The sequence below is a fragment of the Caretta caretta genome, chromosome 1, assembly GCF_965140235.1.
Source record: "Caretta caretta isolate rCarCar2 chromosome 1, rCarCar1.hap1, whole genome shotgun sequence".
Classification (NCBI taxonomy): domain Eukaryota; kingdom Metazoa; phylum Chordata; order Testudines; family Cheloniidae; genus Caretta; species Caretta caretta.
Genome location: NC_134206.1, coordinates 84,141,189 through 84,166,825, shown reverse-complemented (window position 1 = coordinate 84,166,825; position 25,637 = coordinate 84,141,189). Strand labels below are relative to the sequence as shown.

Sequence of the window (25,637 nt, the reverse complement as noted above, 5' to 3'; positions counted from 1 at the left end):
TTGGTTTCAGGAGTTGGATTGGGTCCCATACAACACTACTGCATGATGACTTCCAGCTTCGTTCAAATCTGCTATAAATTTCCTCCTTACATGCAAAATGTTTGGCTCATAGCTCGTATTTCCAGGAAGTTGTTCTAAGGAAAAGTACATTCCCAACACCAAGAAAACAGAAGAAATTACGGATTGATGTCAGTAGATACTATATATAGGGCCCTACCAAATTCACGGCCCAAAAAACGTGTCACTGACTGTGAAATCTGGTCTTTTGTGTGCTTTTATCCTATATTATACAGATTTCACGGGGCAGCATTTCTCAAATAGGGAGTCCTGCTCAAAAGGGAGTTGCAGGGGGGTCACAAGTTTATTTTAGGGGAGTCGTGGTATTGCCACCCTTACTACTGTGCTGCCTTCAGAGCTCAGCAGCTGGAGAACAGCGACTGTTGGCCAGGCGCCCATCTCTAAAGGCAGCGCCCCGCCAGCAGCAGTGCAGAGTAAGGGTGGCAATACCATACTACACCACCCCTACTTCTGCGCTGCTGCTGGCAGTGGCTCTGCCTTCAGAGCTGGGCTCCCAGCCAGCAGCCGCTGCTCTCCAGCTGCCCAACTGAAGGCAGAGCCGCTGCCAGCATCAGCAAGAAGTAAGGGTAGCAGTACTGCAACCCCACCTACAATAACCTTGTGATTTCCCCCACCCACAACTCCTTTTTGGGTCAGGACCCCTACAATTACAACAACATGAAATTTCAGATTTCAACAGCTGAAATAATGAAATCTACTATTTTTTAAACCCTCTGACCATGAAATTGACCAAAATGGACTGTGAATTTGGTAGTGCCATAACTATACAGCTTGTCCAGCCTTTAGAAATAGGGGCCCAGATAGACACATAAGATTTATATTGAGTTCAGTGGGAGATGAGAAGAGCTAGCCTTAGCACTTTTGCATGGGCCTGCAAAGAAAGTTTTATCACCCCTCCGATATACCATGTGCCACTATTCACATGGCTGACCTAAGAGTCTTGGGGAAGATCAGTGAGATAAGGTGTGTGTGAGGGGGCATATTCCACCTCTGCCACCATCATCAGCCTCCTGCTGCAGAAAAGGATTCCAACTATTCGTTCCTGTCAACTCTAAAAATTGGTTAGTAATGGTTTATGCTTTCTAGGCTATCTTCACAGGAATAAGACTTAAAACTAACTTTTCACTTTTCAAATTAAAACTAGTGTTCTCCTAGGCCCCCATCCTGCAACTGGCTCTGTCCCACAGAACCCTGCACCCAAACCAGGTGTAGCACTGGGTCTCTTGTTTCTCCAAATTAAGGAAGTTTGTTGCTGGGGAGTAGGGGGCCAAAGGCTGGATGTACATATCTGAGAACAAAATCAGCCCTCAAGTATAAACTTTCAACATATGTGCTCTTTATTTAATTGATTGATGCAGAGACATCAAGCCCCATGTGGTTTCATCCCTCCCCACACATCTGATCTGAGAGTAGAAGAGAAGCCAAAATTGAACTTATTTACATTTTTGGTGCCTGGTATTTATATTATCTTTAAAAAAATATACCTGCCTACAGCTTTGTTCTGGACTTGAAATGTATTTTTGCAGGACTTAAAATCATGCTTTTGCCACTCTATTAGAATTCCTTTGTGAGTTCACTGTAGTACAAAACAAACACATTCAGACAGTCAGAACATAAGATGTCAGCACATACAGCAGACAATTTGAAGGGTATCAAAAGCCCCAGCCATGCTACAGACTACATTAATTTTAAAAAGCAGGTATGTTAATGATATATACTACATAGAAATATGATAGAGAATGTAATAAGAAGCTCCATCTGGGATTTATACATACTATTTATCATGAAGTGGAGAATATGAGAAATATGGCTACTAGCTGATTCTTTAAAGAAATGGAGGTTACTCACCTGTAGCAGAAGGTTCTTTGAGATGAGTGGTCCCTATCTGTATTCCACACAAGGGTTACACATGCTCTGGAATTTTTTTTGCAAGCAGTATCAGTTGGTCTGAACAAGCTTTCCTCATACACTGAACTGAGGGTGTATGGGCTGACACCTCTCCAGTTCCTACTTCTACCACAAATCTAGATAATCTGCAGCAGAGAGGACGGAGGGTGGGTAGTGGAATACAGACAGGGACCACACATCTCAAAGAACCTCCAGTTATAGGTAAATAACCCCATTTCTTCAGTGATGGTGCCTGTGTGTATTCCACATGTAAGAAATTAACGAGCAGTGGTCAAACAGGAGGTGGGTGTGAGGGTGCAGAAGTAATAGCTGACTGTAATACTGCTGTCCCTACAACTGTTTCTGCAGTCGAAGATTGGACCAAAGCGTAATGGTTTGTGAAGGTGTGCAAGGAGCTCCAAGTAGCTGCCCTACATATCTCTAGTAGGGGTACGTCCCTTAGAGATCCAGCAGAGGCTGCCTGTGCTCTGGTGGAGTGAGCCCTCTCCTCTCTGGGTGGGTGGGTGGAGGATGTGAGCGAGGTGATACCAAAGGATAATACAACCAGAGAATCATTTAGAAAGTCTGCATAGAGACAGCTTGACCCCTTAATCTCACTGCTATGGAAAGAAATAGTGCAGGTGTCTTTATAATGTTTTTTGCTGTTTGTAGATAAAAGGCCAGTGCCCTTCGGACGTCCAGAGAATGCAGTCTCCTCTCTTCATCCAAGCCATGTGGTTAAGGAAAAATATACTGGTAAGTGGATGGTCTGACTTATGTGGAACTTGGAAACATTTATACAGATTCATTTTGAGTGGGGGCATAATAAGGCCTTTTCTTTATAGAAGTCAGTACATGGCAGGTCTGCCATGAATGTCTGCTGCTCGCTGCCTCTTCTCCCTGATGTTATGGCAATTAAAAAGGCTACTTCCATAAACCAATGGGCCGTAGACGATGTGGCTAGAGGTTTTAAGGGAGGTCTGGTGAGAGACAAAAGAATGAAACTGAGGTCCCACTGGGGCGCAAACTTCACCAATGGTGGAAAGGATCTAAATTTAGTTGTGACAAGATGAGTGAAGATTGTGTAGTTATCCACTGGAGGATGAATAGTGCTGATTGCTGCTAAATGCATCTTAAGAAATGAAAGAGACCCAAAGACTTAAGGGTAAGTAGATATTCCAGGATAGAAGGGATCCCAGAAGATTCTGTAGATAACTGGCACTGTTGAGCCCAAGAGGAGAAACCACTCAATTTAGCTGAAAAGCATCTCCTAATAGACTCTTTTATGCCTTGGTTGAGGATGAATTCTGGAACATGAACACTCCTGTATACCAATGCCCATCCAAATACCAGGATCTGACCTGCTGTGGTTCCAGACTGGGGTGCCTGAAAGCAGATTTGTTTTGTGTTAGAAGGTGTGGAAATGGGCAGATGTTTATAGGTGGCTGAACTGAGAGTTTCAGTAAACCTGTAAACCAGAACTGTCTCAGTCAAGTAAGTGCAGTAAGAATGACTCCGTTTCTGTCTTGATGGCTTTTCTGTAGAATCTGCAGTATTAATGGAATGGGAGGGAAGGCATACCTCAAGTGATCTTTCCACGGTAGCAAGAGGGTATCTCCCATTAAGCCCTTGCATAGGGCTGTTCTGGAGCAGTACAGGGGAAGTTTCTTGTTCACCTGTAAGGCAAAAAGATTCCAGGACAGCATTCCCTATTGGGTGGAGACTTTGTGGAGACCTGAATCATGAATCTCCAATTCGTGGTTTGCAGAAAAACATCTGCTGAGACTGTCTGCTAGGGAGTTCTGCAATCCTGGTAAGTGTACTGCTGAAGGGGTTATGTGATGGCTGATGCATCAGTTCCAGAGGCTGACTGCTTCTATACAAAGAGGGAGGGATCTTGTCCCCCCTACTTGTTTATATAGAAGACAGTTATACTGTCCAACATTATGGACATATCAGGATTGGATGAGTGGGTGGAAGATGTCGCAGGCTCAATGGACTGCCCTGAGTTCTAGTAAACTGATATGAATTCTGTACTTCTGAGGGGTCCAGATGCCTTGTGTCATATGATCATCCATATGAGCTCCCCAACCTAAAAGGGAGGGTTTGGTAATATGATTGTTGCTTCAGGAGTTGGTCTGAGGAAAGGGAACCCCACCTGAACTTTCTCCAGCTTTGTCCACTCAAGAAGAAAGACCAAAACCTTGGATAGAACTGTCACTTTGTCTGTGTACTCACCAAAGAGGGGCAACGTTGCCCCTCTCTGGTGAGTACAAAGAAGCCAGGCTTGCAGAAAATGAAGATGGAGCCTGGCAAATGGCGTCACATGTGTGCATGAGGCCACGTTTCTGCAGAGAAAATTCTGACTGAAGTCAGGGATCTGATAGTGACCTGGTGAATGAATGTGCCCATGGCCTGGAACCTCTCAAGAGGCAGGTAAGCTCTTGCTGTGGAAGAGTCCAGTGTCACCCCTATGAAGTTTATGGACCTCACAAGGGTCAATGTGGATTTCTCGTGGTTGACACAAACACTTAGGGAAGGCAGTAGACTGAGCAGGAATTGGGTTGCCTGATGGTTTTCTTCATAGGATCTGCCTGTAGGAAGCCAATCATTGAGGTATGGGAAGATGATAAAGCCCTTTCTTCTCATCCAAGCTGTCACCACTGAAAAATTGTTTGCAAAGACTCTGGATGCTTTGGCTAGCACAAAGGGGAGGACTCTGAATTAGTAATGGTCTTGACCAAAGAGGAACCTCCTGTGGGGTGGATGAATGTTTATGTGAAAGTATGCATCTTTCATGTTGAGAGCTGTGAATCATGTGACCTCCAATAGGGAAGGAATTATTAATGCCAAAGAGATCGTGCAGAATTTTTGCTTTCAGATTAACATGTTCAGTCAACGTAGGATGAGAATCAGCTTTCATCCCCCATTATTTTTGGGGATCAACTATTAAGGGGAGTAGAACCCTTCCCTTGAGATTGAGGTGGAACCCTTTCTATAGCTCCCCAGAGGAGAAGAGAGTCAACTTCCAGGTGGACAATCCCCTCATAAACTGGTCCCTGTACCAATCCCAGGTATCTAACACAGGGTTCCCACAGCTCCCAATAGTGCCAAGCAGAGGGATCAACTGGAGGGGTAGGGCTAAGGTCCAAACACAGAAAAGGAATGAGAACAGGAAACAATTTCTGAACCACAGAATCCTCGGCATATAATCCCAACCTGGAGAGGAAAAAAAAAGGAGGAAAAAATTAAGTACACTGTCCTAGGAAAATACTAAAACAAACTATTTACAATATATTTTCAGAAATTAGGCAGTAGAAAGGAGTTAAGGACTCTGCAGATTCCAACTCAGACCATGCAATGGTAAGAAGGAACCAGAGAGGAATCAGCCCTCACCACCCTTTATGCCCTTGGTTCGAAGCATGAGGAGATCTACGGCGCATGTGCAGACCAAAAGACAATGCAAAAAAATTCCAGACTCAGGCGCATGGTGCACATGCATACTCCACGTGTGAAATACACAGAAGGACTTCTCAAAGAAGAACTGTCTTATTCTAGTGTTTAGTAGTGAAATGATTGTGTTGTATGGGCTGAATTCTGAAGTCCTTACTCCCTCTGCATCTGCATGGAAAGTATCCAGCGTCTGTGGAAAAGGATAGCTCCACCTCTCTTGCCTTGGCCTTATGGAAGCCCCTTTGCAATGGCTCCAAGGGGTTCGAGCTCCTGGAGTTGAAGAGACCAGGATGGGCAGAACAGCAGAAAGATGATCCTGATACTGTTAAGAGCTCTCTTATGGAAAAAATGGCTGCGCTCCATAAGGTGCTGGGGAGCACGAAGCATGATGGTACAGGACCAGGGGTGGAAGTGAAATGACTGATGGATTTTGGTGGAGAGTATGTAATTTTTGGTGGGGACGGGGGGTTTGAGGAAGGAGGGAATGTCACATACATTGCCAGCTGAGGGAGAACAGTTCTAGTTGCAATGCTGGCAGGACATCTCTGGGTAATTCCTGTCCTGCGCAATTTTGGTAGAAGCCACAAAAAGAGATTGGCCCAGGATGAAGTAACCATTACCCACAGTGGACTGTCTGCTCTCCTACTCTCCCCAGAAATAAGCAGAGACATTAAGCTGTTAGTGGCATCCTCCTTCCCCACACATTTGGGTTCAGAGTAGAAGAAAATCCCCAGGCTCGCCAAAACAGAGATAGTATCCAGGCTCCCTATGGAAGAGCGGGGGATGCAGAGCAGGGGTGGGGGATGTTCAGCTAAGGTCCCGCAGCCAGCTCCTCACAACCCATCCTGAATGTCACAAGGAAAGTCAACAGACTATTCCTTTCAGCCCTGGATAGTCTTCATTCCGCTGTTTGCCCCTTCATCCTCCAGTCCCTCTCCTGCCCAGTCCCCTCCTACACTAGCTTCCCTCTACTTTCTGGGCCTGATCCAAAGCCCATGGAAGTCAATGGAAAGACTACCCCTGACTTTGCTTTTCTTTTGTTAGTCCCTTGCTTCTATTAACTTATTCCTATGTGTTTTAGAGCACTTATTACAATGTGGCCCCCTATCTTGTTTGGGGCCATGAGGCATATTACAATATAAATAAAATTATAATAATCAGTAATTATCTCCAGTGTACTATCTCATGGGCACTCTAGGCTGGTGAGACCCAGATTTGTGGATGTTATTCTCAGAGGAGCCACATTTTTAAAGAAAAGCTTGGAGGATAAGGTCATCTCAGCTTCTAATACTGATAACCTCCTGAAACCCCATCATTCCCAACATTTCTTCTTTCAAGGATGCCACTCCTAGAAATGATGAAAGACAGCTTTATAGTACTCAGTGACTACAGAGATAGAGGTAGGCCACAAAGTTCTCAACTATGGACTTTCAAATCATTATTTTTGAAGACTCCCTCACTTGGTCACCCAAATCTAATTATAGAGGTCTCTGTATATAGAAATTTGCTCCGTGGTCCTGGTTTTCAAGATGATTTTTCATTTTAATTCCCAAGACCTTTTGCTTTCACACGCCACTTCCACTCACTGAAAGAGAGAAAAATAAAAACCTGCCACATATCTACTAATGTAGTTGTCTTTGTGTTTCTTTTGAGAAACTCATGCTAAATACTGAGACAAATTCTTTGTCATGAGTGGCCTTGTGTATTCAACAACTTGGCACTCTGCTGTAAAGCAATAAGTCTAGAATGTCGAGGAATTCTTAGAAACTTGCCTCTTTGACCAAACATGGGCAAAGGAGAACTTGTATCAGAATGTAATAACAATATAAAACATTCTGTAAGTAGCTCTTTTACTGTGTCATGAATCAATCAAGAGCTTTACTACAGGACTATATTTTGGCAAGGATGCTTACCATATTATTTTTTTCCTGTTCTCCTCATTTTCTTTCAAGACACATATTTAGTTATCTCTTTTGCTGTGCCTTCTAGATAGGTCACTGATCCTAAACAGAAATAAATGTAATTTTCCAAATTACAGATGTCTACAAAGAAGCCTTTTAGAATTTGTTTTCAAAATATGTCTATTGGATTGTATAAAGGACTGAGAAGGTAGAATTTATACTTATGTTATCTTTCCTTTTTAAGAAAAGGAAGGCATCTAGTTTTGTTAATGAAATGCAGTGTAAATCTGTAAACAATATGAATGGAGTGTTTGTCAATGTTTCTCTCTCAAGTTCCATAAGGGAAGTTAAATTACTTATTTTAACTTATTTTTCGAATAAATAAGGGGAATGGAATAATTTATCATCATGATCTAAAACTTGTTTACCATCGTGTTTTCATATCCGTACTTAAAATTCTATGTTTCTAAAGTGATTTTTGGTTGTTGGATTGGTTTTTTTGTTTGTCTGTGGTTTTGCATAATGGTCCAATGGCATCACAGTACAGGATGATACATCATGTCGCACAGGAAATTAAAAATGACGACACTGCGGATGAAAACCACAACAATAGTAGTTATCTCAATAAAAAACCCAACCTGGCTCTACAATACTTCTAGCATCAAATTAATTTATTTCGGAAAGCACTGTCATCTCGGAGAATAAGCACAAACTTCAGAGTCAGATGTTCCTGAGTTCTAATCCTCGTTCTCCCACTTATGCTGCTATGTAGCCTTAGGCAAGTGACTTCACTTTTCTGCTCAGTTTTTCCCAATCTGTAAAATAGGTTTAATAATAAATGGTTATTTAGTAGAGCTAGTTGAATTTTTTTTAAATTTCAAAAACAACAGCAACCAGCATAATGTTTTGAGCTTTGGCCAGTTCTATTAGAGAGGAAGAATGTTCTTGTGGTTAAGGCACTGGACTGGTACCCATGAGAGTAGTAAGGAGACTTACCTTGTGTAAAACATTTCACCTCATTATGCCTCAAACTCACATCTGAGGCTAATAGTATCTCCTTTCTCCCACCCTTTGTCTTTTCTATTTAGACTGTAAAATTTCAGAGCAAGAAATGTCTCTAAGTGTTTGTGATTCACCTAGTGCAATGATGTCAGCTGACTCGCTACATGCTCAAATAATCATAAATGTTTGGACAATGGATGTAAACTATTATTATGATTAAGAAGCCCCTGCATCCTCTCCTTCACCAGTCCTACCTTCTTCATCTCAGCATAATCACACTTTTAGTTTGTGTTTAGCAGGTGCCAGGTCCAGTTCAGCCTTCACTTCCTACTTAGAATCCATATAGTTTTGTGTTGAAGTTGCACATGTAAATCCTTGTACAACAAGACATAAAACAATCCAGTAGAGGAGAGCAAAATAGGAAGAGGGACCCACCAGTTTTAGCTGTTGTTTATCACCATGTGGGTCAATGTTATACAGAAAAGTAAAAAGAAAAGGAGTACTTGTGGCACCTTAGAGACTAACCAATTTATTTGAGCATGAGCTTTCGTGAGCCACAGCTCACTTCATCAGATGTGAGCTGTGGCTCACGAAAGCTCATGCTCAAATAAATTGGTTAGTCTCTAAGGTGCCACAAGTACTCCTTTTCTTTTTGCGAATACAGACTAACACGGCTGTTCCTCTGAAACCATACAGAAAAGTGACAGTGTGTCACAGGACATGACATGGGAACAGGAATGATAGGGACAAAGGAACTGATGTATCAAAGTTCATGTTCTCACACAGCCCCAACCCACACAAAACACCTCAAACAAGCCTGTGTATATTTGCACAGAAGCTGGAGCCACATATGGGGAACATCCATATATTCCTAGCCATCCTTCCCATTATGGAAGGAACTGACAGGGCCTTTCTGTTTCTCCTGGATTCTGGCTAAGGAAAGAGGCAGCAGGTGATGGAGTCTCCCCTTGTACTGGAGGTAAGGGAGATCTGGAGTGCCAGATTCTGCCTCTTTCTCTCACAATCTCCTCTGGAGAGGCAGGGGAACCAACAAGAAGACAGTAGAAAAAACAAGGAGGGAGATATGGGATGTCCAGCTTGTACAATTCTTCTCCCTCAACTGCTGGTAGGAAGCCTGGAACCACATAAAACTCTCACATTTTCCCACCTAATGAGTCCTCATTTCATGAGCCAGTGAAGAGGAAGGATGAGGGGAAGCTCTGGGAGAACTGAGCTCTCCCAAATCCAGATGAAGGAGAGGAGGCTGAGCACTTCCCCTGATTTTAGAGTTTACTTTAGACATTGCTCAGCAACTGTAGCATGCTGGACTGGTGGTAAGTCACACACCTCTGGGAGCTTCCTGGCTCAATAGTAATTTATTGAACCAATGTCAAAAACATTTTAAAGTTCCCAGCTCAGCATCTCTAGCTTGGTTGTCTGAGGTGAAAGCACAATGTTTTCTGAGGTTACTGACTCAACAGCTATAGCTTGTTTGGTTGATACCAAAACACAGGCCTTTGTGAGGTGATCAAATTAGCACTTCAGCCTCCTTGGCTGGCTTGAAGATTCAGGTTTCTGTGAGGTGTGACAAAGTCAGGCTGGACAGCTGTAAGAGTGGTAGGAGGAGGGTATATTCATCCTGGAATGATAAAGGCCCTTTTCCCTATAAACTGAAAAGCTGTTATCTCAGGTAAACTAGGGACACCTGAATCCCATTAAGGGCTGCCTGAGACCTTTAAAAGTCCACCTCTGGTGAGAGAGAAGGAAGGAGAGACAAGTTGCTGTAGGGCTAGTGGCAGCAGAAAGAAAGGCTGCTCCAGGGTGGATGGCTACTCTCATCCCTACTGGGGAAGTTACATAATACACTGCCTGTTTAGGGGAAGGACGGGCACCCCAGTGCCAATAACACCACACTCATGGGGTGGGGAGAGTAGGAAAACCTATTCCTTTTCATTTTGTGTTAGAACCGGTTTCTCTTTTTGTTTGGAGATGGGGCACTTCTTGGGCCAGCCCTGAGGCCTGCCAGAAAAGTATTGGGAAATAAACCCCCAAGTGGAAGAACAAACACCATCTGGAATGGGGCTGACTTACTCTAGGTCCTCACTGTCAGAGGGGGAAGCGCTGAGGCCCCTGATGTGGAGGTGCTCTGCCACAGAGGTCAATAACTCAGGAATTTTAGTATGCTTGGCAGAAGTCAAGGCAAACACAACCCTTTCTAAAGTTGCTGGCTTGGTACCTCTGTCTTGCTAGTCTGATACAAAGGGCTAGTACAGATTGTAATAGGGTAGAGAGGATTTTGAATATAGAATGAAGGGGAGGACTTAAAGAGAAGGGAATCCTGGTGGGTTCATTTCACCATTTCAGTACAACCCCTTGGTTGGTGGTTCCAGCAGAATAAAGCCATTTGTTAATGTGGTGTAGGTGGCTATGATACACTAATGTCTTTGTCTTCTGGGTGCTGCCTCATATTACTGAGGACTCTCCCTGGATATAGAGAAAACAGCCAGTTAATTCTCGGAGTATTTTCATCCTGTTACAGAGGCAGGGATCCATCACGTATATGGGGACTAAGCAGACTTGTTACAGAAGAGGCACATACCATGATTTCTTTTGGAGACCTTACTTTTGTTCTTTCCATTTTAAATGTACTGTATATGGTTTCTTTTTTGTTTGGAAACATGTAACTCTTCTGACTTAAGAACATGTGTCTAAGTCTCTTAATACTGTTGCCTCAATGACAATAGCAAGATCACCTTCTACGCTGAAAAGGGTCCAGTAACAAAGAAAAACAGTGGAATAGTTTGCTTAATAAGATGAACAGATGATGTCAATAGTGCGGAAGCATCTGGAGTTATTTTCCAGCTGCTGATATACACAAGTATTTCACAACCTTGAAAGACAGTCCTGTAATCTAAACAGCAATTTTATACTGCTGATGCATCATGTTCTTGATATTCAACCAAAGTCGAAAGTGCCTGTTTTCTTACTATTTCTATTCCACATTATTTCGTAATGTAGGATGCACATTAGCATAAACAGAATAATCTACACAATGTCTTGCTGTTTAGGTAATTATTACAATGAGCCAAGTTCAGAAATTACATAAATGTTGGTGTAAGTTACACATTGGTATGTCCCCACTGAAAGATCTTTTTCCTGAACCCATACTGCCAGTTTGTTTCTGTATTAGGGGAATGCAGACCTAGTGATATGGAGTCAGAGTTATAGGCAACAGTCAGCATGAGCCAACTCTCAATAGCTTATTCATTGTTTACTCAGTCCTTACTTGTGCAAAACTCCCATTGAACTCAATGGGCCATCTCCTGTCCCTGGTGATCAGCAGGCCTGGAGCCCAGCTAGAATTCAGTCACCTAGCCAAGCTCTTCACTCATAGAATGCTACTCCATTTCTGATTGTAGAGGCCTTCTCAGAAGGGACCAAGGAGCCTTTCTATGGCAACCCTGCTCAGTTGAAAAACTCAGCTGTCAGCTGGAAATGACAGACAAATCATGAAGGGGTAGGTATAATCCCTCAAGACTCTCTTGAAATGCAACCCCCAAAAGGCACTAGTTTAGCTGGGGACTTAGAATGAGCTTTCCCCATCCCAAGACCCTTATATCCCACTACCCCAATTGCTCTATGCAGATTATTGCAACTCCAGAGGTCTCAGCAATCCTTCTTCATGTAAAACAGAACCCACCCGGAGTCAGTAGGGGGAGATGGGAGTTCATTAGCGTGAGCTCTCTGCCATCTTCTAGGGCACTGCAAGTGCACAACATGGAACATATGAAGCAACAAAAATCCTATAACTCACTGTGAGGCAACTGCAGTACATATGAGGCACACTTTATCAATGGGCAAACTAAATGACATGCCCAGAATTCAAGCGCCCTGATTCCCAGTCTTCTCCTTTGACCACAGTATTACCTACACTCCCTCATCTACTTCAGTGACCTCCTTCTAATTTTAATAAGAGCTATAATATTTGAAATCCGTCTCTAATAATAATTGGAGCCTTTCATAATTTCATTTGTTTGTACTCTCCTACTCTAATTCAAATCTACAAATGACTACAATGGAAGCAGGCCTGGGCCCATCCTGATGTATTCTTCAAAAGAAGGACCATAGTCTGGTAAATTATAATTGCTGCAAAGGTATTTGCAAGTATTTCAGCATTAGCTTTCTGGATGCAGTCTTGGCAACTGGAAGCAGTTTGTTCCTGTTTGAAATAAAATATTTTTTTTCTTGGCAGTGTAAATAAAAGATTGGGGGAGGGGAGGGCCCGCCGGGGGATTCAAACAATGTTATTGACTTTTCCACAAGGAAAACAATACAGGACTTGCTCCCACTCTCACTGAAATCAGTGAGAAATGTTCTTGTAGCATTTGTACATCTTGTAGGGCAGAGGAATGCTAACAACATTTATATAAAACTACTACACTTCCCTTTTTCCTGAACTTCAACCGAACTTTTTGCTGAAATCCAGGCCAGAGTTCGGTCTTTTCAAGACTTTTCAGAAACCATTATACAGAGTTAAACGTCGGGGTTATTTTGTGTAAAACCCTGAAAAATAGGTATTAATAGTTTTCAGTCTACTTCAAAGAGCGAGAGTACCATATACTTCCTTAGTAAAACAAACATTTAATGCACACAGAAAACATTGTAAATAGCATTTGGAATACTATGAGAAACTTTTAAACAAAAACTATTAGTAAATACACTGGTGTTTCATTTCTGTTACACGTAGTCAACTATAAAGTGTTGACACAACATTCTAGACTTTAGCGCACACACATCAAACCACATTCCACTCTGATCTTCTCTCAGAGATGATTTTTCAGTCTTTATAGTATGTTTGTAAGCTACAGATGTATCACCTGGACTCTTTAATGCTTGAGGAGAATGGCAGCACCTCAGTCCTTTCAAACACTTCAGAATCCTACCCGCAAAAAAACAAAAAAAAAACCCCACAACAACAACAGTCTGGGAATCTCCACAGCCAGAAACATTCTAGCTCTTAGGTTAATAGCTGACGAGACCTCAGTTGGTGGTGACATTTAAGTCTGTAGCCTGTATCCAAAGGGGTACACAGAGTGCGATCACTATACAAAAGATCCATTCTCTGAATCTCCCTAAGGCTTTTTACTCTATGGGGCAGTCTCTTTCCCTCATATGCCCAGCTAAATTAGGCAAGAATTTCCAACCCCTCCCATCTCTGAGCTCTGCCCCATTCTCTTTAACATAGACATAATCCCAGTTTAGAGCAGTCAGATGATAGCTAAATGTAAATTCCATAAGATCTGTGGTGTGTGTGAGTAACAAATGCCCTCCTCCCAGTTCTCCCTTTAGGGCCACTGAACATAACATGGTGGACCAAACATTCGCCTAATGGAGGGCTTCCCTGTAAGTAAAACTGGAATAGCATTCACCTGTATCCAAAGTGATATAGGGTTTGGGAACCGGTCCTCACAGCAGACATATCTCTTGGTCCTAAGTCAATCAGCTGTTGAGTCCACAGGACTGTCTTTAACTCCTATATTTATAACTTTTCGTCCCTTGTGCTCCAACTGGCTCAGCCCAGAGGGTGACTAGGGTGTGATATGCCAGGCAGATTGCCCCCAAAGAAAACTTCCTGTAAAGGTTCAGAAACTGCTGTTGAGCATGTCTAGTAACTGCCACATTCTAATCAGGATGTTTCTGGGCTCTTCTAGCTGAGTTTCCTGCCCTGTCCTCTGCAGCACATGTACAGAGTATTCCAACTAAAATCCACATGTCCTCCCCACTGATTCTCTCCCTTTGTTTGGGCCAAAAAAAGTCAAATGTTGCAGCATAAAACTTGTAGGTTCTACTCCCATTGGAACCATGCTGCAGCTCCTAATGACCATCAAGAAGAACAAAGAACTTCCGTTGTTGGTTACAGATATGTGATGTCACATCAACAGAAGACTAGATACATACAGTGATAACCAGTACTTGTACAATGCAGTATTTATAATAAAATAGCAATGATTCAGATTTTACTTTTTTTATACAGGATTTCTTTAATTATGGCCTGGAATCTAAGGGTGGCTAGATGGAAGTTTATCTTTGTAGAGGTAAAACAGTAAAGACAGAAAGAAAAAAGAACAGTGATGAGAGTAGAGGAAGAGGAAAGGATGGGACAGGTTAGGATTGAGGTGCCTGAGCATAAGACATCACATATAGACTATGTTTTGAAGAAGATGCATTGCTTGCAGAATTCCCTTTATGGCTCTTAGGATTTGGGGCATGATCCTATACCAATTCAAGTTAATGGAGTCTTTCCAGTGATTCGACTGTTGCAGGCAGCTAGTATGCACCAATTTCCTGAAATGCCCTCAGCAAAATGAAGCAGACATCCAGCTTGAATTATTCCAGCCTCTAATGAAACAAACACAGACTGGATTAGTTTAGTCACTCATAAATGTAAACTTTTGTCTTTGGGTAAAAAAAATTTTTTTAAGAGAGCTAGAAGCCTCCTAGGTTTTTGCAACATGCATTGACAAAATCTTTTTCTCTCCCCATGTATTTTAGCAACTGCTGATTGCCCAACAAATGGAGATGTATTTTCAGTGAATTACAAAAGGCTTTCAAATAACTGAAAAAACAAACGTACGGGGCTGAAATAAATTCAATAAATAAATACAATTATTTCAAATGAAAAACACACTATAATCTCTTTTGACTTGAGACATCCTACCCAAAAGTCCAGTTTTCATACAATTTAGATGAAAAGGCAGTATACAATTCACTTATGTAATCTTCTTAGAATTAATTAGCATATGGCATATAGACATGACATTTTTATTATAGGATTAAAGATGTACAGGTCCAATAACAGAACACAGAATAAGACGTCTCAGGGCAGATTGTCTGCACCACTCAGAAAGCAGCCAGATCACCTCTTAGGGGGTTACACTGGAGTGGGAGAATCCCTAGTGGGTGCAAAGTAAAGGGTTCTTATACCAGAACCCTATAGTTTGCAGTGTAAGGGGTGTGAAGGGACACGTAGGAGGCATAGCCAGAACACGCTGCACTCTAGCTATCCATGATGGGCAGATTTGGGGGAGGGACGGAGGCAGCCAGTCAGCATGGGCTGAAGCAACCTAATTTATATCAGGACTGGGACTAGCTTAGAGCCTAACTCAGGACTGGGGGTCAGCCAGGATCTGCATGGGGGACGCTCCCTAGCAATCTCCTGCCCCCTCAAAAAACCCTGTTCCATACTTCTTCCACCCTCACCCTACAACCCTCCAGGTTCACACCCAGGTTCCTTCCCAGAAATTAATTCCCTCTCCCGCCGTGCCTCTGTTACCCCTGACTCCCCCATGCCTGTGCACTGCTTCTGAGGGGTGCAGGAAATATGTTTCTATTTTGTAGTTTCAATGAATTATTACTCAGAGTTCTCTATTGATAGGCCTACCAAGGAATCTATTTGTCAAAAAACATTTCCTGAATCTTTTTTGTCATCTGTATTGTTACAAATGTATTTGCTGAGAGGTATTTTGAAATAAATTACCAAAATAATTGAAAATGGCATGATTATATTGTGTTATTTTCACAAACAAAATATGCAGAATTTTAAAATATTGTGCGCAAAGTTTTTGGTGCAGAATTCCCCCAGAAGTATTTTATTGCTCTTTGAAGTCTTTTGTTGTGGCTGAACACATTGGGCATCTCTATTGACTCTGGCAACTAGGCCACACCGCCCTGCATATAAGGGCAAACCTATGGACTCTGGTCACTAAACCATACTGCCTGAAGCCAAGGACAGCCTGCTGATTCTGGCCACTGGGCCATCCCACCCTGCATTGAAGGATAGTCCTGTTGATTCTGGTCGTTAAACCATACTACCCTGAATCTAGGAGCAGGCCCATGGATGCTGGCCACTGGGCCCTACTGTCCTGTACTGAAGGGCGGTCGTATGGACTCTGACCATTAGGTCATACTGTCCTGAGGAAGAGGGCGATTATTTGCACTTGGCCACAGGGCTATAATGACTGCCCCCCACACAATCCTTCATATATAAATTGACTAAATACAGAAAGTGCCCTACTGCCATAAAGTACAATGGTTGCTGAGATCTATAGCATGATGAGGAGAAAAAGTCTAGGGCAAAGAGGCACCACCCATCAAAGACAAGAATTGTATGTGGACATACTATAGTGACTGATGAGCATTCCAGAAAGGCTTACCAATACGTAAAGAGAAGACAAGGTTTAAAGCTTAAAGCTACTAAGAAATGTTATTTAGAGCACTCAAAGGAAAAGACAGTTTCAAGGTAGTTAGCTCACCATGTTTTATGAATCCAGCCAATTCATGTTAACTAAGTCTGAGTCTGGTTCTTTGACTACAAGTGGTTTTAAAAATGCACACAGACAATATTATAAGCATGTACTTCTTTCTGTGCAATACAAACAAACCAAAGGAAATTATACTCCTATTTAAAATCTGTAATTACAAATCAGCTGCTGGTATGGCATTGAGAGTTTTGCCACTGACATGCGTAGGAGAAGGATCACACTCCCTAAGTTCATGTTCAGTTAAACCCTTTCCAAATGTATTTTTGGGATGCACTTCTGGCAAGAGAATATACAGCAAAGCACCTGTTCTCCTACAGTAAAAAAAAAAAGTGTCCAAGAGATTACAAAAGACAAAAAAAGGAGACTAGACTTCATTGTAAATTTGAGCAATTAAAAACCATTTGCAACCAACATTACGAACAGAGCTTTATGTAACATGACATATCTCTGACTAAAGCTTTTAATCCTTGACCCTAAAACATTTATTACACAAGTGACATGTAGGGTCAATATTAAATTGCACCTTATAAAAAACAAGTTGGATATGTAAAATAAGGATCTATAAACTCGCACAAGTGAAATCATTTACTGAAATTCACTGCATCTCCGCTGTGCTCTATGGAGATAATAAGGGAGGACTGTAATTTTAATTGGTTCAATAAAGCCAAATCATATTATGGTAAATGAATGTAAAAGCTAGATCAAAGCCAGCCTGCACAACTGGCCTGTCAGCGGCATTGTGGAAACAGAATTAGCAGCCCTTCCAGCACAGTGGTGAGCAGCAAGGAAGCACACTGCCATGCACAAGGTGATCCTCAAAGCTTTTTAATTTTTTTTTTTTTTTTAAAAAGAGTTTCATCAAGTGAAGGGTCATTGATTTTTAATGTTGTCTGGTGAAGAGAAGAGGCAAAGAGCATAATGGATGTGGAGAGGGAGACAGAGAGAAAAGGAAAAGGATATATATAAATGAGGAAAGGATGCCTAGTGCATTCTAATGTCCCAGGGTCCTTCCCTTGGCCCTGCACATGATCCTGAACTAGAGAGACAGAAAGAGGACATTAATTAGTAGCTTCCTCTCATATGTTTCCCAGTGATATGACCTCCTCACAATGGTCCCAATCCTCATCCCAGTGACTATGCTGTGCACTAGGAAGTAATCTTCCCCTCCATAGATGATTTGTATCCACGTCTAAGACCTCAGTGCTGCAGTAGCCTCTGATCTTGACATGCTACTCTATCTAGGGTACTTATATTGCCCCACTACCTCATAATCTTTAATGTATTTATCCTCTCCCTGGGAGGAAGGGAAGAGCTATTAGCACTATTTTACACAAGTGGAAATAATTAACAGAAAATGACTTACCCAAGGTCACACAGGAAATTGAACTCAGGTCTCTCAAGTACCAGGTTACTACCCTAACCACTACACCATTCTTCATCTCTGTTAGGAGCAGGGGGTGAGGCTGCAAGTGGATCTCCATAGTCTCAGATCCTCTGCCTCCCACATACTCTCAATAGGAGGGCTTCCCAAAACCTGCCCTCCAAACAAGAGGCCTAAACTGGTTCCACTGTATTCAAGGCACTTGCAACTGAGGAGGAAGAAGTGGGACTTTGCCTTATAAAAAGAAGGGACTGGCTGCAGTTTACTAATCAGTTTCATCTCAGATGTCAGGAAAGGGCACTAGAGAACATTATCCACTTGATAACATCCAATAAGCTCAACTTTAAAGGATTCTTTCCTCTCTATGAATACAATGAAACTATCAAGTATAACTTCCACCCCAGCAATGCTGTCACAGGTTCTCACCTCACAAGATTACACTATATAAGCACTACACTATTTTCTGAGCCAACATGTTTTTACACACACACACACACACACACACACATTCAAAAACAAAAATCCAGTCTGAAAACTTATTCCCAGCAGACTCAGGTAGTGTAAGGCCCAGCTACATGTATGACTGTTGTAAAAGAAGACTCAAATAGGCACATGGAAACAGAAAGCAATAAAGGTTTAGGAGAGCTATCCTAAGAAGCAGCAATACTTTAATAATTATAACAATTTCTACTAGATTCTGTGACACATAATCCCCATTAAAGGATAATATATTACTAATACCTGGTCTACAGGTATTTGTAAAGTAATTTGAGAATTTCAGATTGAAGGCCCTAAAGAAATGCAAAATATTGTTTTTGTTGTTACTATTACATATCCCTTTTAAAGTGTGGCTTTGCTGTGAATTTAAAAGTGCACTGTTTAATACAGAAAAGCACTGTCCATAGTACATAGAGTGGTATAAAATTACAGCATTAATAGAAATTCAGAAGAAGAAGAATTGTCATCTTTGTTCTGAATTGATGTAACCATTCAACAACTCAGAACCTACCAGGTACACAGCTCCAAACTGGGAGAACAGTGATGAGAGCCCAGTATTTGGAATTCACAAATGATAGAAAAGGAGACACTAAATATGAACCAGAAACTGCAAGTGGATGTGTATATAGAATCAAATCTCACAAATTGGAAGGTGTTCCAGGATTCAGAGCCCTGAATACTTGGGTAAACCTTAATTAGAAGATATAAACACAGCAGCCAGTGGAATACTTAAATAGTAGAGTCAACTGGAAAAACACAAGCAGCACTAAATAAACAGGCCACATGTTCGTGGACAGATTGCAAATAAAAGGATATAGATTGAGCTAAACCTTCAAGGACACTATTAAAATAGCCAAGGAACTGTACATTTTTTTATGTTTGGAAAGCACTTAACCCATTGTGTTTGCTTCCAAAAAAACCCCACCACCAACAGTATTATGTGTAAACTGGATGTTGGAGGCAAAGGGGATGTACAGGTTTCAGAGTAGCAGCCATGTTGGGATGTAAAAAGGAAGAAAAAACTTTCTGACACACCATCAAGGCACATGAATATGTAATTCAAGGCAGTTTGATCAAAAATAACTTCAATCAAGAAAAGTCAAATGACATTGGAACACACCCGAAACAAAATCAAATCTGGATTTCGACTAAGTTGTTAATATTGGTACATAAATATGGAATGGATAGTGACAAACTAATTTCCAGTCCTAGATTTTCTGTGTTGATAGCACCACTGTTCTAATGCACAGCTACAGGCACAGGATGAGAAGAGAGAAGAGGAGAGGAGAAGGCCCCATAGTAGGAGACTAACTTGGAAAAAGACTCGGAGCACCATTGTATGAGCACGAGAACAACCCAAATCTCAGCAGAATAAGCAGTTGTAAAAACCCATTGGACCATATCAAAGGAATTAAGTAAAGTAATAAAATTCAAAACATAGGCAGAAAGCTGATCATGATGTCTGTTAAAACACCCCCCCTCCCACACACACACACAAAATCAGTGAAGAACAAGCAGTCATTGCAAAATCAACCAGCCACATGTAGCTTTCTCAAATAAGTACAGAGAATGGTAAATGATGGCAAGGTGCCGACCTCAGGCAGTATGGGAGAAAGTGATTGAACCACTGGTATTAAAAATTCCACCATGGCTGAACAGAGTAAAAGAGGTGATGAGAAGCAAAAAGGCATCCTTTAAAAGTTGGAAGAAAATAGAAAGGAGCATAAACTCTGACAAGTCACATGTAAAAGTATAATAAGGCAGACCAAGAAAGAATTTGAAGAACAAATAGCTAAGGACACCAACACTGAGAGAATAATTTTTTTAAAAGTACACCAGAAGTAAGAAGCCTGCCAAACAGTCAGTGGGGCTCCTGGACCACTCAAGGAAGATAAGGTGCTAAAGGACCATGTAAGGAAGATAAGGCTGTTGCAAAGAAACTAAATGAATTCTTTGCATTGGTCTTCATTGAAGATGATGGAAGGGAGATTCCCATACCAAGCCTGAGGAACTGTCCCAGATTGAGGTGTTAGTTGAGGAGACTTTGGAACAAATTCATAAATTAAAAGTAATAAATCACTAGGACCAGATGGTAGTCACCAAAAAGTTCTGCCAGAGCTCAAATATGAAATTGCAGAATGACTGACCATGCTATGTGACCTATCACTTAAATCAGCCTCTGCACTAGAGGACTGGAGGGTAGAGTATTTTTTTAAAATGGCTCCAGACGCACTTCTGTCTATTACGGGTTGATAAGCCTAACTTCAGTACTAGGCAAATTGATTGAAATTATAGTAAAGCACAAAAATCAGACATATAGAGGTACTCAGTGAGTTGGGGGACAGTCAATATGGCTTTTGTAAATGGAAATTGTTCTCAATCTATTAGAATTCTTTGAATGTGTCAACAAGAATGTAGATATGGGTGATGCAGAGGATATAGTGTACTTGGACTTTCAGAAAGCCTTTGAAGAGGACCCACACCAAAGGCTCTTAAGCAAACTAGCAGGCGTGGGATAAGAGAGCAAGTCCTCTCCTGGATAATTACTGGTTAAAGGATAGGAAACAAAGGGTAGGAATCAATGGCCAGTTTACACAATGGAGAGAGTAAATAGCGTCCCACAAGATTCTGTAATGGGACCTGCGCTGATCAACATATTCATTAATGATCTGGCAAATGGGAATGAACACTGAAGTGGCAAAATTTATAGTTGATACAAAATTACTCAAGCTAGTTAAGTTGAAAGCAGACTGCTAAGACTTACAAAGGGATCTCACAAAACTGGGTGACTGGGCAACAAAATGGCAGATGAAATTCAATATCGATAAATGAAAAATAATGCATATTGGAAAACATAATCCCAAATATACATACAAAATGACGGAGTCATTGTGGATAGTTCTCTAAAGACATCTGTTCAACATGCAGCGGTAGTTAAGAAAGCTAACAATGTTAGGAACCATTAGGAAAGTGATAGATAAGACAGAAAATATCAGAATGCTGCTATATAAATCCATGGTACGCCTACACCTTGAATACTGCATGTAGATCTGGTCACCTCATCTCAAAAAGAGATACATTAGAGTTTGAAAAGGTGCAGAGAAAGGCAACAAAAATGATTAGTGGTATGGAACAGATTCCATACAAGGAGAGATTAAAAAGACTGGGACTGTTCATCTTAGAAAAGGGACAACAAAGGCGGACTATTATAGAGGTCAAGTAAAATCATGAGTGATATGGAGAAAGTGAATAAGGAAGCTGTTTATTTACCCCTTCACAGAACACAAGAAGTAGTGAGTCACTCAATAAAATTAATAGGCAGCAAATTTAAAACAAACAAAAGGAAATACTTCTTCACATAAACAATTGAGCTGTGTAACTCTTTGAGAGGTGATGCTGCAAAGGCCTAAAGTAAAACTGTGTTAAAAAAAAAGAATTAGATAAGTTCATGGAGTACAGCTCCATCAATGGCTATTAGCCAAAATGGCCAGGGATGCAACCCCATGCTTCAGGTGTCCCTGAAATTCGAACTGTCAGAAGCTGGAACTGGGCAACAGGTGAAGGATCACTCAAAATTCCCCTGTTCTGTTTGTTCCCGCAGAAGCACCTGGCACTGGGCACTGTCACAGACAGGATACTGGGCTAGATGGGCTATTGGTGTAACCCAGTAAAGCTGTTCTTATGTTCTCAGGCTGAATTCAGTTCCAGTGAGGGGCAATGACTCATGCCAACTCTACAACTTCTGTGTAGGTGAATGAGAGAAAGAATAGCCCTTTGGGTCCAAATCTGCCATTCTTACTGCCACTGAGTAGTAACTTATTCCTCCACTGAAATCAATGGCTGTATTGAATTCAAAGGGAGTTTTGCAATTGACTTCAATGGGGCCAGGATTTCACCCAATGGATCCAACTCAAAAAGGGTGGAAGAACTGTGTCCTTTCAGTCAAGGCAGTGGAAGAAATCCAGAGCCCTCAGTTAAAGCCAGAGGGCCCGATTCGCCATTATTCTGCACAGATAAAATATCTTCAAGTTGAATGTAAGGCTTTGCTTCATTCAGCCAATTATCCTCATTTTACAGATGGGGCTAAAAGATACGGGGATTTGACCAGGGATAGACAGGAAGTTAGTGGCAAAGCCATTACTAAAATTCAGGCCTTCCTGACTCCCAGCTCTGTGCTAATTCCTAATTCTTCCACACCACACTGCCTTTCACAGCTAATGGTTTAATCACTAAACGTTAATATAAATGTTTAATTATATTAAGGAACCTCTAATATATAGTGACTGATGAGAAATCCCTGTTTTTCCTTTATTTCCATAATTTTCATTCAGATATACAAAAAATAATTGCAGTCACTATAGTAATAGAGGCAAATCTTATGTCTTGATATCTGCAGTTGTATGATTTTATGTTATGCATCTAGTAGTTTTTAGAAGCTAAACAGATTACGTTCTGGTCAATATTTGGATAGGAGACTTTCATGATAAACCTAGATGCTGTACATAGTATTTTTGATTAAAAAGGTGAAGCTTAAATACCTATATTTAAGAATCAAGCCCACAGCATTTACTGTGGTGTGGTAGTTTCCAAAATAGCGGGTGAATTTATGATGGGGCAAGGCCCCCTTTTTTCCCTTATTCTGAGGAGTCCTAGATACACAGACTTCTTTATTCCAACACAATAAAAAAAAATATTTTTCAATATGACTCCACATAGAGAATATTTGTTTACCTGAATTATAGCCAGAAAGTCCATACTACTTTGCCAAAAAATGGAAGATTATTTTTACAGTCCACATTTAACAGAAACCATTTAATGCAGCTCTAATAAATCTTATCACATGATCTCAAATCATCTCCAGTTAACACATGGAGGTTGTGTTCCTATTTGTTAAACTAGATTATCAGAAAAAAATTCTCATTAAAATGTTTTTCTACACACTAAAAAGTTTCCTTGCTGTGTCTAAAGCAAACAGTAATATATTACATTATCACACTGTTCCTGTTACATTTATCCTTCTATATCTTTCACTTATCCTCTGAAAACAACATACTGTACATTTCTGTTTTCCTGTAACAAAATCCAGGCTTAATGCTGATTTTGTCATGTGCCTTCATTTCAACTGGTACTGGTTTTGTTTTTCTTGGACCCAGCTAAAGCTAAGTATACTGCAACATAGCTTATTTCATGTCAAAATATTTTGTGCTACACATACTGACTGATCAGGAGTTGTTTTCTCTAAACACAGCAAAGATTTCCTCTTGTTGTTTCAGGATATTTCTAAAACGTGCCTCTGAGCTTAAGGCTAGGGTTTGATTAATGCATGATTTCCTCTTTAAAATTAGAAACAGGAATCATGAGTGATGGTTAATAATTTTCATTTGCTCTTCTGCTCTGTTTTCCAAGCAGACTAATTAAGGTCCTGGTTCCCAGGCCTGATTAGGGCTTCTTTTACATCTGACTGCAGTTTGCAGATAGTGCTTCAAGGCAGGAACTCATGCTTATTTTCAGTAAATGGGAACAATCTGGAAAGGAACAAGAAGGTTGGGTTTTTTTCTCCTTTAATGAGAGAAATCATGATGTCTTTTGCAGGAATCAACATAATTTAACAATAAATGTCAGAATTGGAAGCAAAGTAACAAGGCACCGATTTATGTTTTCAGAACTGCATGGTATAGGCATGTTATTAGTAACAGCTCTTTTACACTTTTACTGAATGTGTTGGATTGATTGGCATTGGGTCAATCTATATTGGTTTGAATTTAACATGAATCCAGAGAACTGTAATGCTTCCTTGCCTACTCCACCTGTTTAGTCTCCGAGACTCCTACACTGATGTATTCATGATATTGTGCAGTACCTACTGGACATCCCAGCCACCAGGCAGATTACAGCTATTAGTCAGCAAGGGTGGAAAGACACAAACTGGTGTAAACAACCCAATCACAGACCTGAAACAGGAAGTGGAGGGAGGATCCATTGGACAAAGATCCCACACCTACCAATTAGAAGAAAGGATGTGCATCCCCTCCCATACACACCACTGTGTCCCTTTTAAGCTTGGCTTTAGCAAAGAGAAAAAAGAAAAAAAGAAAAAGAACACCCAGGGTTCACCCATCAGCAGATTTAAGACAAATGTCCTATAATGGACTGATTGATGATTGGCGATCCCTGAATTAGAGGATGATCTCTACCACGGATTTACATATGGGTCCTGAGAGGACTCAGGAATCTGATCCTGGAACTGCAGATCCACCCGCAGTAGGTACAGACATTTTGTGGTAGGCCAGCAGCCTGCTGGGAGAAAGTTTTCAGCTTCGAGAGCAAGGTGCTTCTCCTCGAAGTGAGCCACTGCCTGATATGGAGCCATTGGCATCAGTTGGTGGCTTGCTCTTCCCAGCTTGTGATGTCCACTCAGTTTTCTTAAGATATGCTTTCAGTGTCTCTTCGTAGTGTTTCCTCTGACTATTGCGGGATCTCTGACCAGAGGTGAGCTGAGAGCAGAGAATTTGTTTTGGGAGGTGAGAGTCTGGCATCTGCACACAATGTCCAGCCTAGCGAAGTTGATGCTTGAGGATCACTGCTTCAATACTGGTGACATTGACTTCAGTGAAGATACTGGCATTAGTGCAGTGATCTTGCCACTTGAGGTGAAGGATCTTCCGGACGCATTGTTGGTGGTACCTCTCCAAACTCTTGAGGTGCTGTCGATAGGTCACCCAGGTTTCGCATCCACAGAGGAGTGTAGGAACAACAATAGTCTTATAGACCTGGATCTTGCTGTCCTGCCGTAGCTCACGGTCCGTGAAAACGCGTCAGAGCAATTTCCCAAAGGAAGCACTTGCACACTGGATCCTGTGCTGGATCTCACTGGCAATTTTTGCCTTTTGAGAAAGGTAGCAAAAGTGCTCAACTGTCTCCAAAGTCTGGCCCTCGATGGCGATTTGTGAAGAAAGTCATACTAGCAACTCAAAGCTGAAGCCCAAAGGAAAATCCGTGGCATCAGAAATAAGTGGTGGAGAGAAAAGGCCAAGGAGATTGAACTTTATGCTGACAAATATGACATAAGGAATATCTTTCAGGCAACAAGGGCCATTTACAGCCCATGCTCCCATG

General features: G+C 41.4%; 1 long non-coding RNA gene across 5 annotated transcripts in view; it reads right to left on the bottom strand.

Annotated features, from left to right (window-relative positions):
- The window catches only part of LOC125637915 (uncharacterized), a 198,334-nt gene that overhangs the window by 116,170 nt on the left and 56,527 nt on the right, over positions 1-25,637 (bottom strand). Inside the window, exon 5 of one of the 5 annotated variants that reach the window (XR_012668821.1) lies at positions 12,943-14,720. The exons of the other annotated variants lie outside the window; for them this stretch is intronic. This is a non-coding gene — a long non-coding RNA (uncharacterized LOC125637915). Of the gene's footprint in view, positions 1-12,942; positions 14,721-25,637 lie in introns of those variants that run through there. 5 annotated transcript variants of the gene reach the window in all.